The sequence below is a fragment of the Mesoplodon mirus genome (assembly GCF_964341445.2).
Source record: "Mesoplodon mirus genome assembly, contig: HAP1_SCAFFOLD_477, whole genome shotgun sequence".
NCBI classification, from domain to species: domain Eukaryota; kingdom Metazoa; phylum Chordata; class Mammalia; order Artiodactyla; family Ziphiidae; genus Mesoplodon; species Mesoplodon mirus.
Genome location: NW_028295506.1, coordinates 460,656 through 474,258, shown reverse-complemented (window position 1 = coordinate 474,258; position 13,603 = coordinate 460,656). Strand labels below are relative to the sequence as shown.

Genomic DNA, 13,603 nt, shown 5'->3' with positions numbered 1-13,603 from the left:
CATTATGTAAATCATCACCCTTATTAGATGAATTAATATTCTTGAAGTTATAGCTCATTTCATGGAAATCAGATTAACCTGATGTTATGGGCATAGTCATTTATCAGTAAGTTATCTGTTAATATGCTCAGTATGTGACATAAAATATGTAACTTTAATAAGAGAGTGGATCACCTCAAATAATTTAGCAAATCTTGAAAACGATAAGGATTAAAATTGTGGATGTATAAAGGACACAGAAGCTTGGAGAACTTTAAAACCATCTATTTCTATCCTGTTTCCCTCAGACAAGGAAATGAAGGCTGACACTTTAGCATGGTTTGGAAATCCTTCTAAAAATTATCTGACTTTCTCTTAGAATTAACAAGTAATTTAAAGTTTTAAGAACTGCAGAACTGATCACATGAATTACCATAATTTAGTCAAGAATTTTTTTGAATATCCACCTTTTGACAAACATTGTACATATAAGTACCAGGCTGTAGAGATGAATAAAATCATCCTTAGTCTCAAATAACTGAAAGAAAAATCCCCCAATATTAGTGATTACTCAGGAATTAAGGATGATGCTATGAGAACATTTTTATAATGTGAAATTTATTAAGTTAAATAAAATATTTTGCTTTTGAGATTAGAATGCCTTGTTTTTGTTCTAAGGATACTGATGATAGATAGTGCTTGTATTTTGCAGAAGTTTTATGGGAGCAAAATAAAAACTTGGTAATGTGATATAAATTTGGTGCCCCAAGGCGATTTTTATTGTTATTTCTATTGGTGTTGTTAATGAGGGAAATTTCTGTGAGCTATTAGAAAAGAAAATGTGGATATCAATATCTAATCAAAAAGAAGGACAAAATAATGGATAATTAGAGAATATATATAACCAATAAATTAAAAATATACTCACATGCTAAGGAAGCACAGTGGTGGAAGTTTTGCTCATCATAAAGCTTTAACAGTGAGTAGAAGTTATCTTGGTGTCTTGGGTGTGGGAAGATATGCTAACAACCAGTGATAGATCCGTTGTAAAAGTTGCAACTGTTTCTTTGGTATTAAATTTCACTTAAGACCTGTGCTTCTGGACAGGATGGAGTAATAGGAACTGGATTTACTCTCCTGGCTTAAACTGCTAAAAGTAAAAAAATATATATATTAAACAATAATTTTAGACATTGAAAAACAAACAGCACAAGACAACGGTTGTATAAAGCTGTTAATTATAATGATAACCCAGTGGCATAATGTTTTGTGTAATACAGTTAAATGTTGGTGTTTGAACAAGTCCCTGGTCACCTGTAAAAAATAAAGGTGGATTCTCTTTTCATATTTATTAACAAAATGAATTTCATAGGGATGCAGTATTTAAACATGTTAAAATACTACAATTACTAGAAGAAAACATTTTTGTTTTATTTAATAAAAGTTAATTTTTTTATATTTTTATGTGTTGCATTTATTGCTTTAAGATTATACAAATATGTTTTGATATAATTTAATACATGCAGCATCAACTAGAGTATTCAATACACAGACTATTCAATGAGTATAGCCTTAGTAGTGGGACAAAATTAGCCCTAGACTAACTTGTTTCAGTTGCAGCCTAATAAGGCTTACAACGAAGCCTCAAAATGATCAAACTATTTCTTAACTACCTCTTTGAGCAAAGTTACAAATCTTAAAAAAAATAATACAACAACGCCCTGCAACCAGTAAAGTAAAATTCACAATATCTGACATGCAATCGAGAATTACCAGGGATGCAAAGACAAAGGAAAATATAACCCATAACAAGGAGAAAAATTAATTAATGAAAACAGACTGAAAATGGTACAATCAGTAAACAAAGACATTCAAACAGTTATTATAACTAATTTTCATAGGTTCAAAAAGGTTAAAGGAAAGCATCAACATCTTAAATAGACATATAGAGGATATAAAAATAACCCAAATTGAGTTCCTAGAGATGAAAAATATAGTTTCTGAGATGAAAGATAAACTGGATGGGATTAAAAGAGTTGAGGCAATGCAGAAGCAAAGATTGACCTCCCTGCAAAAGCAAAATTTTGTTATTATAATATAATCTGTCCCACTGAGTAGTCCAAATATAAAGTCTGAAATGAAAAATGCCAGCTTGGTCACCTTTTTTCATTTCTAATTTGCTTTACCCTTTCTGGTGTGTGCTTCCAAAAATAATTAAAGTATAAAATTATGAAAATTGTATTCAATGGTATTAAAATTAAGCATCTATCCATCTTATGGATTGTCCTGCATAATGCAAATATCTAAAATCTAAATATTATGTGTATATATACATATATGTATATATACATATATGTATATATATCTCACTAGCAGAATGAAAAGAAGATATGAAAGTACAACACAAGTTGTGGAGGAATATAGTAAAGGAAACTAAAATTATAGTATTTTTGTTTTTAGATATAGTTGCTCTACGCAGTGGAAAAATGATATGCGGATTAGCATATTTTATTTTCTGAGAAGCATGAATCAATTTAAAAGGTGAAAGGGCAGATTAATTTCAAGAATGATTAATTTAAATACATTATCAGTCTTCAATTTTTTTGTTACTGACAACATCCCCTTTAGGATTTTCAAAACGCTGAAAGGAGGGATGCCAAGATTTTTAGTTGCTATTGAAGCAATTATTAGCAAATCCTTTCTTCTAATCTCATTACAGAAAATAAAGCCCTTTGTGCCCAGAGAACTCCCATTAGAACAGATAGCTAGTGGGAAGCAGCCACATAGCACAGGGAGATCAGCTGGGTGCTTTGTGACCACCTAGAGGGGTGGGATAGGGAGGGTGGGAGGGAGGGAGACGCAAGAGGGAAGTGATATGGGAACATGTGTATATGTATAACTGATTCACGTTGTTATAAAGCAGAAGCTAACACACCATTGTAAAGCAATTATACTCCAATAAAGATGTTAAGAAAAAAAGAAAAAGGAACTGCATTTCGGAGCAGCTCAGAACATAGGGTGTACCACTCTGGAGCTATCCCACATTTCCTGTGTCTTCTTAAATATTGTGTATATATGCTATATATTTATATCTCCATCTAAATATACATCTATATCTCCTAAAATACTGTCTCACATATAATGAAGTCACAGTTTCCAGATAGTTGTTCTGGAAGTCATTAGACAAAATATAGTCTCATTTATTTAAAAAATGTGAAATGAGAGAAATGTACGAAAAACTTGATCCATCTTCTCACTGAATTTGTAGTATTAGTACCTTCAGAAGAAGAAATAATTAATTTATTGTAAATTATTTTATTCCTCATTTATTAGAGAGGAAATTTGTAAACTGAATCTGTTAGGGCTTAAAGGGTTTTTTTCCAGAAGATAGTATCTGTGGTTCTCACCTTACACTGAGCAGTATATCACTAGTGAACAATCTGACAAATATGTACATTATTAAGTTATTTTATTTTCACTTGGCTTTTTAATACTATCATCTGATATACATCATATTAACTGACACTGCAATTTCTTCCTTGATTTGTATTTTTTTTTTCTACAAACACTTTGCATTCCAACTTCCACGTATCTGATTTACTCACCCATGTGATGGTCTTCATCTTCAGACATCTTGCTGTCTGGGCTGTTCAACCCTGTGACAGTAAAAGCACACTCACTAGGGACTAGGAGTTTGAGAAGGACTTAGAAAATTGTTTGACACTTGAAAAAAACGGCTCCAGAATATGAAGAAAAAATCTGCAAAATTGAGAGAAAAACTTGTGTAATTAATATTTTCAACTAATATCACTACAACAGAAATGTTACTCAGCTTTCATATAGTTACCTAGAAATTATATTGGATATGTGACTTGGGCACATTTTAATGCATCTGATAACATTTAGGGTAGAGCTTCTAAAAGGGCAATTGCCTAGGACTGAGGAAGGTTTAAAAATGGCACAGAATGAACTAGAAGTGACTTCAGTGGGAGGCTGAGGCAGAGATGCTGGACCCGGAGAGCGACAGAGCGGGCGTACACTGGAGAGAGCTTTCCTCTACAGGAGAGCCAAGAACTTGTTACTTATTGAGGGGGCAGCATGAAGGTAGGGGATCCTACAATGAGAATCCTAGGATTGCTCCTAGATTTCTAACTTGGATAAATGACAGGACGGTACTCTTTGTGAATACTGAAGGAACAGCAACAGCAGCAGAAGTCTAAGAATGGAACTTTAACGTATCACAATGCCACCTTTAAACTAAATTTGGCGTTCTTCTCCTTTTTGAATGAATGAAAATGCATTAATTAAAGACACACACATTCACACACCTGCTAATACCTGCTCTTCTGCAATCGTGTTTTCTGTATAGTGTCTAATCTATTCCAGTCGAAGTAGTGCTTAAACACTTCAATATGCCTCTTTTCAGCCAAGAAGAAAAACTGTCTATGACTGTTTCAACATATTTTAAATATATGTATAATCATTGCCAACTTATCTGCTTTGCAGATACTAGTTTCCTATACAATATTTAATATCTCCCTTTAGTGAAAATGTCATTGCTCAGTATTATGATTGTTTTTCATTTTTATTCTATGTCCGAATGTTAGAATTATTGATTAATCTCTTTATTAATGGAATGATCTCAGCACAATGTTAAATACTCTTCTTCTCTACCATTATTATATGTTATTTTAAAGATTTTCCATACAGTGAAAATTCAGGCTTTTTGAAGTCAGTAGGATAGGCTCCAGTGAGTAAAAGAAATGCTGAAGAACAACAATATGTATTAAACAAATTTAAGTAGTTAAGAAAGCACTAATCTAGCCGTTGAGAAATATATACTAATATTTACATAGTATGTATATCTAAATCAATAGTTTCAAAATGAGATAATCTACTGAACAAAATATCTTAAAATGTGAATTAAAAGATGTTGTAAAATCTATATATGATTAAAATACAAAAATGTTTATAAGCTTGGAATATAAATAATAAGTGCATTTTTGTCTGGGAGACAAGTTGTTATCTGGGAAACCTCAAGACATTTTGTAGATTATCAAAATCACTTTACTATCAATCTTGAGCATTTCTCCTATCAACTCTATAATTAGTATTGGAAATTAGCATTATGACTCTATTTCACTATCAGGAACATTGAAGAAACTATTTCAAGTGCTAAACATTGGTTTTAACAAATAAAAAACAATTCATCTGAGGAAGATGTTACAATGAACTGAGGAATTAAAAGATCTCAAAGTAGAGAAATTTCACTGACTGCAGTATAAACAACTTGAGAGTAGACAGTTTGTTTTTCCTGTTTGCCCTCCAAATTTTGGAACAGTGTTATATGCACGGTGCAGGGTAATAAGCAAATATTTAACAAATGAAAAGTACTGAATTCATTACCTTGTGGTACAAATTAGGATTTCTTTTGTACTGCGACTAGAAGATTTTAATTTCAGCATTATGAATTATTAATGTCTTTATCTGATTCCCAGTTCTGTGTCAACCAAACTTATTTGAGTGATAATTAGAGGACTTCATGTTTATCCTATCTTCTAGGATTTCACTTTTGCATATCTGTTAATTCATAATTTTGATGTTTTTATAGCACAACCAAAGACTATAAAAACACATAGAGCAAGCACTTGCCAAAGAACTCTAAATAAAACAGGTCTCAGGGGCTTCCCTGGTGGCGCAGTGGTTGAGAGTCCGCCTGCCGATGCAGGGGAAACGGGTTCGTGCCCCTGTCTGGGAAGATCCCACATGCCGCGGAGCGGCTGGGCCCGTGAGCCATGGCCGCTGGGCCTGTGCGTCCGGAGCCTGTGCTCCGCAACGGGAGAGGCCACAACAGTGAGAGGCCCACATACCTCAAAAAAAAAAAAAAAAAAAAAACAGGTCTCAGATATGAAATTAGAGCCATACATGGTTATATTTCTAAGTGCTTCATCTAAAGAGAGACGTGCAACACTGCTGCATGAATTAATCACCTACGGTGACTTTTAAATCTACCAACAGCTGGCCCCTCTATCATATCTGATTTTATTCAATAGTCTAAGTGATAATAATTTTTTGATCAAGAACTTTATTTTACTGGTTGTAAAGGTGCGCGCATGCACGCACACACAATCCCCAGTGCTTTTAAAAATTGTGGGACAGAATTAATCATAACTATTGAGTGTAAATGTCATTTATCAACTTATTAAAGTGCAAGCATGCAGGGAAAATAAGCTAAAGACAAGACTTTCGTTTTTCAATTTAGTTTTAAAAAGTCTTGTAGAAATCTTTATGAAATTAACACAAAATGGTGTTACCAAAAATCTATTTAGTTTGTTTATTCCCTAGTCTGTGGCAATGTAAACAGTGGAAGTTAACCCGGAATTTAAGTTAAGGAAAGCTATATTGTATTAAGTTTAGCCAAAATTCTCTAACTTGCCATATTTTTTCAAATAAATACAATTTCTATTCTCTTCCCTCTCTCCTCATCTCCCTTAAGGTATGTCAACTCTAACCCCGCCCCCCCATACACACACCTTGTTGCCTCTGACATTATCTCCTCCACTAGATGTGCTTTTGTCCTTATTGCTGCACAATAGTTCAACAGTAAAATGTGATAAACGCAGGCAAAGGTGTTTCAAGAAAGAAGGTAAATGTCCTTACACATTTTCAACATAGAAACAGAATTTTTCAAAAATGAGTTACAAAATAGCAAAATTTAAAAATAGTTATAGATGAAGTTTGCAGATAATGTTGTCATCCCTCTTAAAAGAAGAGGGATGAGGCACAGAAGAAATGTAGTGTTGAGGACAGTGAAAATCAGCAGTTATTGCAAGTCTATTTATGCTGCGTTCAATGGATTCAGAAGACAGAGGCTCGGGTGCTGTCGTTATTACTTGTTTGCCATGTGATGGTGGGCAAAATATCTAATTTCATTGGGTTTCTCTTTCTATGCCTCTAAAATGTGGATTCCCAGGCTAAGAAAATATTTCAAATCTTTTCTAGGTCTAAAAGTCACAGACCTTAGTGTACCCTTTATAAAGGCCACATTTTCACAAAAGATAGCATTCTTGTAAAGCACCTTTATAGAAAGAAAAAGCTATATTTAGAAAGTCCACTGAGTGTCCAGGGTTTTCTGAAGTCGTACTGCTGTTTATAACCAGGTGTAGGCCAGTAGGACAACACATTTGCTTTAATAACTGTCCAGATTTCTTGGAGTTAAAGATAAGTTTTTCATTATTCTAAGTGTTGACCTAAGAAATTATTGAAAATAAGAATTGCTCTAATTTACTTCTTGAATTGCCCAGTTCTTACATGGCCTGACATGAAAGGTGATTTAAAAGATTGCATTTAAGTTTGGACATATAGCCTTCATCCTGCTGTTTCATCACAGACCTCTTACAGGAGAAACACGTGCAACCATTTTGAGTTTCTGAATGGGAGTGCTCCTTATAGTATTTTCCCCTTATAAATTTCTTGCCAACTTACTCCAATTTGAATGCAGGTAGAAATTTATAAATTTCTCCAAGAACTTATTTTTATTTTTATGAATCTTACTGATTTTGTTTTAATACCGAGGACTTTATCAAATTCATAGACATTTGATAGAATAAAAAGCAAAAGCATAATTAGGAAAAATCCAAAAACCTCAAATAGAAAATAAGATGCTATGTTGTTAGTAACAGAAATTAGCACAAATAGACTGAAAAACTGACCACCATTGTAAACTGAGCTTTTAACTATGTCAGTCGCCAGGAAAAGGAGGGTTACCTGACTCAGGGGTCTTCTCCTCTTTCTTTGCCTTCTTTTAACAATCTCGAAAATTAAAGAAAGATTGAACTGACAATACAAATAATTTATTTCCCAAACCATTAGAGAATAGTTGCCAACACAATGCAATGTCTCCCCCAAATCCTCTAGTATTTCCTACAAACATATATCCAAATATAATCATGAAAATCAGGAAATTAACACTGACACATGACCACAGAGCTCCTAATCCTCAGACCCCTTTCAAGTTTTGTCAATTATCCCCATCATGTCCTTCAAAATAAAAGGATCAGCCCAGTGTCACATGTTGCATTTAGCTGTCCTGTCTCTTTAGTTTTTTAATCTGGAAAATTTTCTCAGGCTTCCCTTGAATTTCATGAACTAGAAAATTTTAAAGAATATGGATCAGTTATTTTGTAGGATTTAGCTGTTTGTATCTGTCTCATGATTATTCAGGATATGTGTAGTTGGCAAGAATAACTCAGTGGTGAAGCTTTGTTCTTCTCACTGCTTCCTATCAAACAATTTCGGCAAACTTTTAACTTGTAGCCTTACTGGAATATCATGTTACTCATTTGATTAAGGTGTATCACCCAGTCTTCTCCATTGTAACGTTATTTTTTTCTCCTTCATTATTAATAATTTTTGTGGTAAGGCACTTTGTAATTATGTAAATATCCTGTTCCTCATCAAACATAATTTACTCAATTTAATTCTTAAAATCAGTATGAACTCATAGACTCCTATTTTATTCAATTGACTATAATACGTTTCTACCATTATTTATTTTGAGGCTTAGATTGTTCAAGATTTGTCCAGTGGAAACCCCTTCAGTTTGGCTTCTATATCCTTTGATGTTTCCCAACTATTCTTTGATATCTCCCTTCTTTTTTTTTAACATCTTTATTGGAGTATAATTGCTTTACAATGGTGTGTTAGTTTCTGCTTTATAACAAAGTGAATCAGTTATACATTTATCCTCATATCTCTTCCCTCTTGCATCGCTGTCCTTCCCACCCTCCCAATCCCACCTCTCTAGGTCACAAAGCACTGGACTGATCTCCCTGTGCTATGCGGCTGCTTCCCACTAGCTATCTATTTTACGTTTGCTAGTGTATATATGTCCATGCCACTCTCTCACTTTGTCACAGCTTATCCTTCCCCGTCCCCATATCCTTAAGTCCATTCTCTAGTAGGTCTGTGTCTTTATTCCTGTCTTACCCCTAGGTTCTTCATGACATTTTTTTTTTTTTAGATTCCATATATATGTGTTAGCATACAGTATTTGTCTTTCTCTTTCTGACTTACTTCACTCTGTATGACAGACTCTAGGTCCATCCACCTCACTACAAATAACTCAATTTCGGTTTTTTTTTATGGCTGATCCCTTACTTCTTGAAACAATAATATGTTCTAGGGTCATCTTATATTTTCCCTGTAGTGGTTCTAGAATCAGCCATTTCTCCAAAGAGCTTTAGTTCCTTCAGTTGGAGAGCTGTATTTAGAAACCAAGATCTGGACAGTAGGTGTATTCATTGCTCTTGGGAAGTAGTGGTCCCAGGTACTCTCAATGGGCAGAGCTAGGGGATTTAGGTACATATATACATACACACATATGAAAACATATTCATAACCATTTACACATATTCACAAAGACATTCATAAACACATGCAAACATATTGTCTATGTTTATTTCTATAATGTCTCTATATTGAAAATCATCTGTTCACATTAACATCCTCCATTCCCTTTCAACGCCCTTTCCTTCTAGTTTTTGCCCTTTTCATATTTAAACTCCCTCCACAGATATTAAAATAACACTGATTACCATATCCTTAATATCCTTACTTATTTGATCAGTCTTCCTGTATTTAAGTAAATTCTTGTAGCTGCCACTTTCCCATCCTACCCATTTTCTCCACCTGGCACGGGTTATGACTATCTGTACAGAGTGGTTGCCAAGGCCACTTCCTCATGTGGATGCCCTTTCACACGAATCAGACTTCAGCAATCAACTCCAGGCTCCCTTATGCAGACATCCTCTCCCCTTTCTCAGACTCTGAGACCCAATGCCAAGTCATGTGGTTCCTCGAATGCCCACCTTCCCCATGCTGACAAAGGGTTATTTTACCTCACTTAATGGACTAATTTGTTCAAGATGGGAAGGGATCACAACACTATAAAGCAGTTATACTCCAATAAAGATATTAAAAAAAGAAGGGAAGGGACAAGGAAGGGGATGAAGACAAGGAGGTGGACAGGGATGAACAGGCTCTTGTTTTTCTAAACAATATTTGAAGAGGTCCTTCATTTAGAAGTTGCAAAGACATTATGAAGTGTCAGCTGAAGAACTGAAACAACAACATATATTTACACATCTGTATCCCTATATCTATGACACACAATGTACATCTAATTTTATAGCAACCAAAATATAATTTAACAAAACTTATGATGCTTAGCCATACACTTTAATACTCAGCAACTTACAAAACTATGCAGTGCCATTTGGCTGTTAACTATCAGTCCATGTATATGAATGGATTTGTAAAACTCCTAGCCAAGAGTGCTTGGGATAGCGTCTCTACTGGTCCTGACTGGATCCTCTTCTTCTTTTGTCACTCTTTTCAGTGATTTGTTGATTCTCGATTGTATTTCATTGGTGTCTTGCATGACCACTGGCAATTATATCTGGGCAAATACCCCAGCTTGGTGTCTCTCAAAGGGCTGACTGAAAACCATTTGCAACAGAATCAACTGAGGTACTGGATAAAATTCAGGTCCACAGGCCCTGTCCTGATTTCCTGCTCAGAAGCTCTTTAGAGAGTAATGAGTATTTGAAAAATACCTTAGCTAACTCTCACACATTAACACTGAAACCATGGTGTAGTTGGCATGTCTACAATTCCTCAAAGTTCACGGTTTAAAACACATAGGTCTCAACAACTACAGTTCTTTTATTTTAGCTTCATCAATTCACATTTGTTATTTAACCAACTTGGAAATTGCTAGATGTGTGAATAGCCGCCAAAGTAAAATGTATCTATCTTTTGCAAAAATGTCTTCTACCAAATGTCTCTACAAAATGAAATGTAAATGCCTTCTAAGATCTTCTTGGAGAAATCTTACAGATTTTTAAAATCTTCCAGGTTTTAGGGAATAGCAAGTGCAAAGGCCCTGATGTTGGGAAGGCCACTGCAGAAAGAAAATCTGGATGTGTGTGTGAGAGAATAGTAGTAGTAAACGAGCTTGGAGAGTAGGGCAGAAGAAATACTGAATAAAGCATGTAGGACAGGTAAAAAGTTTAATTTTTATTCTAAAGTGATGGGAACGGGTTTTGCGAAATCATGTGATATGATTTATGGGTTTTTTTTTATTATTCTGGCTATTGTATTGGTTATAGACTATAAGGATTGGGGCAAGAGGGGAGGAAGCAAGGAGGTTGTGGAAGAGGCTGCCTATTGCATTAGATGAGGCAAGCAATGATGGCTTGGAGTAAGTAAAGACGGCAAGAGTAAGGTGAGAGGTAGGTGGATTCAGGATGTATTTTCAAGTTAGACTGGCAAGAATTTCTGATGGACTGGACATAGGAATTGTGGGAAAGTGAGAGTTTAAGGATGAATCTAACATTTTTGGCCTGAGCAACTGGATGAGTTATGGAGCCAGGAAAAACTGGAGTGCAGTGGATGGATCAAAGCAAAATATTTAGTTTTATTTGCTAAGTTTGAAATGTCTATTATGCATAGATTGGAGATATTTAGTGGGAAATTGGAATTAGGAGTCTGGAGGTTAGGTGAGTGCTTAGGGCTAGAAGTATGAATTGGGGAGTCATAAGTCATCTTCCCATTAAAGTAATGGGACTAGATTAAAACTCATGAGTAGTTAAGGTAGATGGAGAGTGAAGGGGGCCAGGAATGAGCCTTAGGGCCTTCTAACAGATGTTGAGGGATGGGAGGCATCACCAAGGGAGAATGCCAAGGAATGGTGAATGAGAGGGGAGAAATCTAGGAGAGGATGGTGTCCTGGTAGCCAGTGAAACAAAATATTCATTCTGGAAATTATGAGGTTCATTTCCCAAAGTTTCTTGAATTGATGATCATTTGAAACTTGGTATTTTAAAAAGAGCTTTAGCAAACAGAAAAGAGAATAATTTTCTATCATGAGTGATTGATTGCAGTAGCATGGGGAATGGAAAAGTTGTGAAAAGGGAATCAAGAATCTATGTAAAAGACAATTTTAAACAAAAGTATCCATTTAAAAAACAACTACACAATATTTAGACATTATATTTTGTCTTTGTGTCAACAGCAGCTACAGCATGCTGTAAGTGAAAGATGAAGGATTACAGTTTAATATCAAATCAGGGAAAAAGGTGAAATAGGTGAATTCCTTGTAGATTTTTAATAGATTTCAAACCTCTATTGGTTTTGAATAATGTCATATTTCAAACATAATTTTCTAAATAATCATAACAATTTTAGAATCAGAATAAACCTTATATAACCTTATATAAAACTTATTTCAATGCACATATAGTTCATTTTTATGGGTAAAACTAGGACTCTGGTCTTACGATGACCAGTACTATTTCTTATTGCAACACACTGTTTAAATGTATAGATGATTGAAAAAAAGAGCATACCAGTGATCTCTTAAATGTTTTACAAAATATTAAGTAATTAAAATTAGGGGAAATAAAGCTCATGAGGATTAAATTACAGGAAGAGTTTATAAGAGGGCAAACAAGTAGGAGATGTATTTCCACACAGATAAATATGAGGTTTTAGTAGAAAATGACCAAAACTGCATTTATAAGGTCATGATACTAGCTAAATGAAATAAAGACAACCATCATGTGAATAACATATAATTTTGAAGGTGAATTTTGAATATGGAGACTGATACAGGTTAACATCTGATTATAATAAAAATCAGATAGGCAGGGTAACAAGGTCTTCTTCATCCAATCACAGCTTATCAGGAATAAGGGAACCTCTTGATACTTTGGTATGTGCCATTTTAGGACAGTGAACTTGCTACAAAGTGAACACTTGACACAAGAAATAGTTTAGAAACATAAATATGATTCAAGAAATTCATGGATGGTGAAAGCTATGTTGGATTATTTCAAAAAGTTAGGGATGACTAGGTTAAGTAACTTCTCTTTTTAATAACAGAATAACTGTCACATGAAAGATCTCACTATGCCATTGACAAAGATAAAATCCCGGGACGCCATGGCTTCACACTCTAATAGTCTAGAGATACAATGTCCAGTATAGTGTCCATTAGTCACAAGTGGCTATTAAATACTTGAAATGTGGGCAAGTTTGACTTAGGAACAGAAATTTTAATTTTATTGAACTTACATTTAAAAATTTAAAAACACATGTGACTAATGGCTGTAGTTTTTGACAGCACTAAGAACATTTCCATTATCATGGAAAGTTCTATTGACCAGAGCTGACCCATAACCTTTTTATTTAATTTTACATTTATTCCTCTTTGCTAAGAAAATCCTCTCTTACTAAAAAACAATATCAGCAAGATGGCTAGATATAAGCTCAAGATGCAAATATCTATTGGATTTCTATAATCCAGGAACAAAGAGAGAGCTTAAAAATTATTTAAAATGGAAAAAAAAAGACTACCTAGGAATAAATCTAAATAAAAATGTGCAAGACATTATGGAGAAAATAAAACCTTATTGAAAGATATTAAAGAAGTCTTAAATAAATGGAGAGGTACATCTTGTTTATGGATAGAAAAGACTCATCATAATGGTGTAAGTTTCCCCCAACTTAATTTATATAGTCAATACAATTACAATAAAAATACTTAATAGAGGTTTTACAG

The 13,603-nt window shown here is 34.2% G+C and overlaps 1 long non-coding RNA gene across 1 annotated transcript; it reads right to left on the bottom strand.

Annotated features, from left to right (window-relative positions):
- Positions 1-888: 888 nt before the first annotated feature.
- On the bottom strand, positions 889-7,793 carry LOC309797386. The gene is made up of 3 exons (XR_014292627.1): positions 7,747-7,793; positions 3,562-3,635; positions 889-1,116 (listed from the first exon to the last, which is right to left on the bottom strand). It is a non-coding gene; the product is annotated as an uncharacterized lncRNA (long non-coding RNA).
- Positions 7,794-13,603: the final 5,810 nt, after the last annotated feature.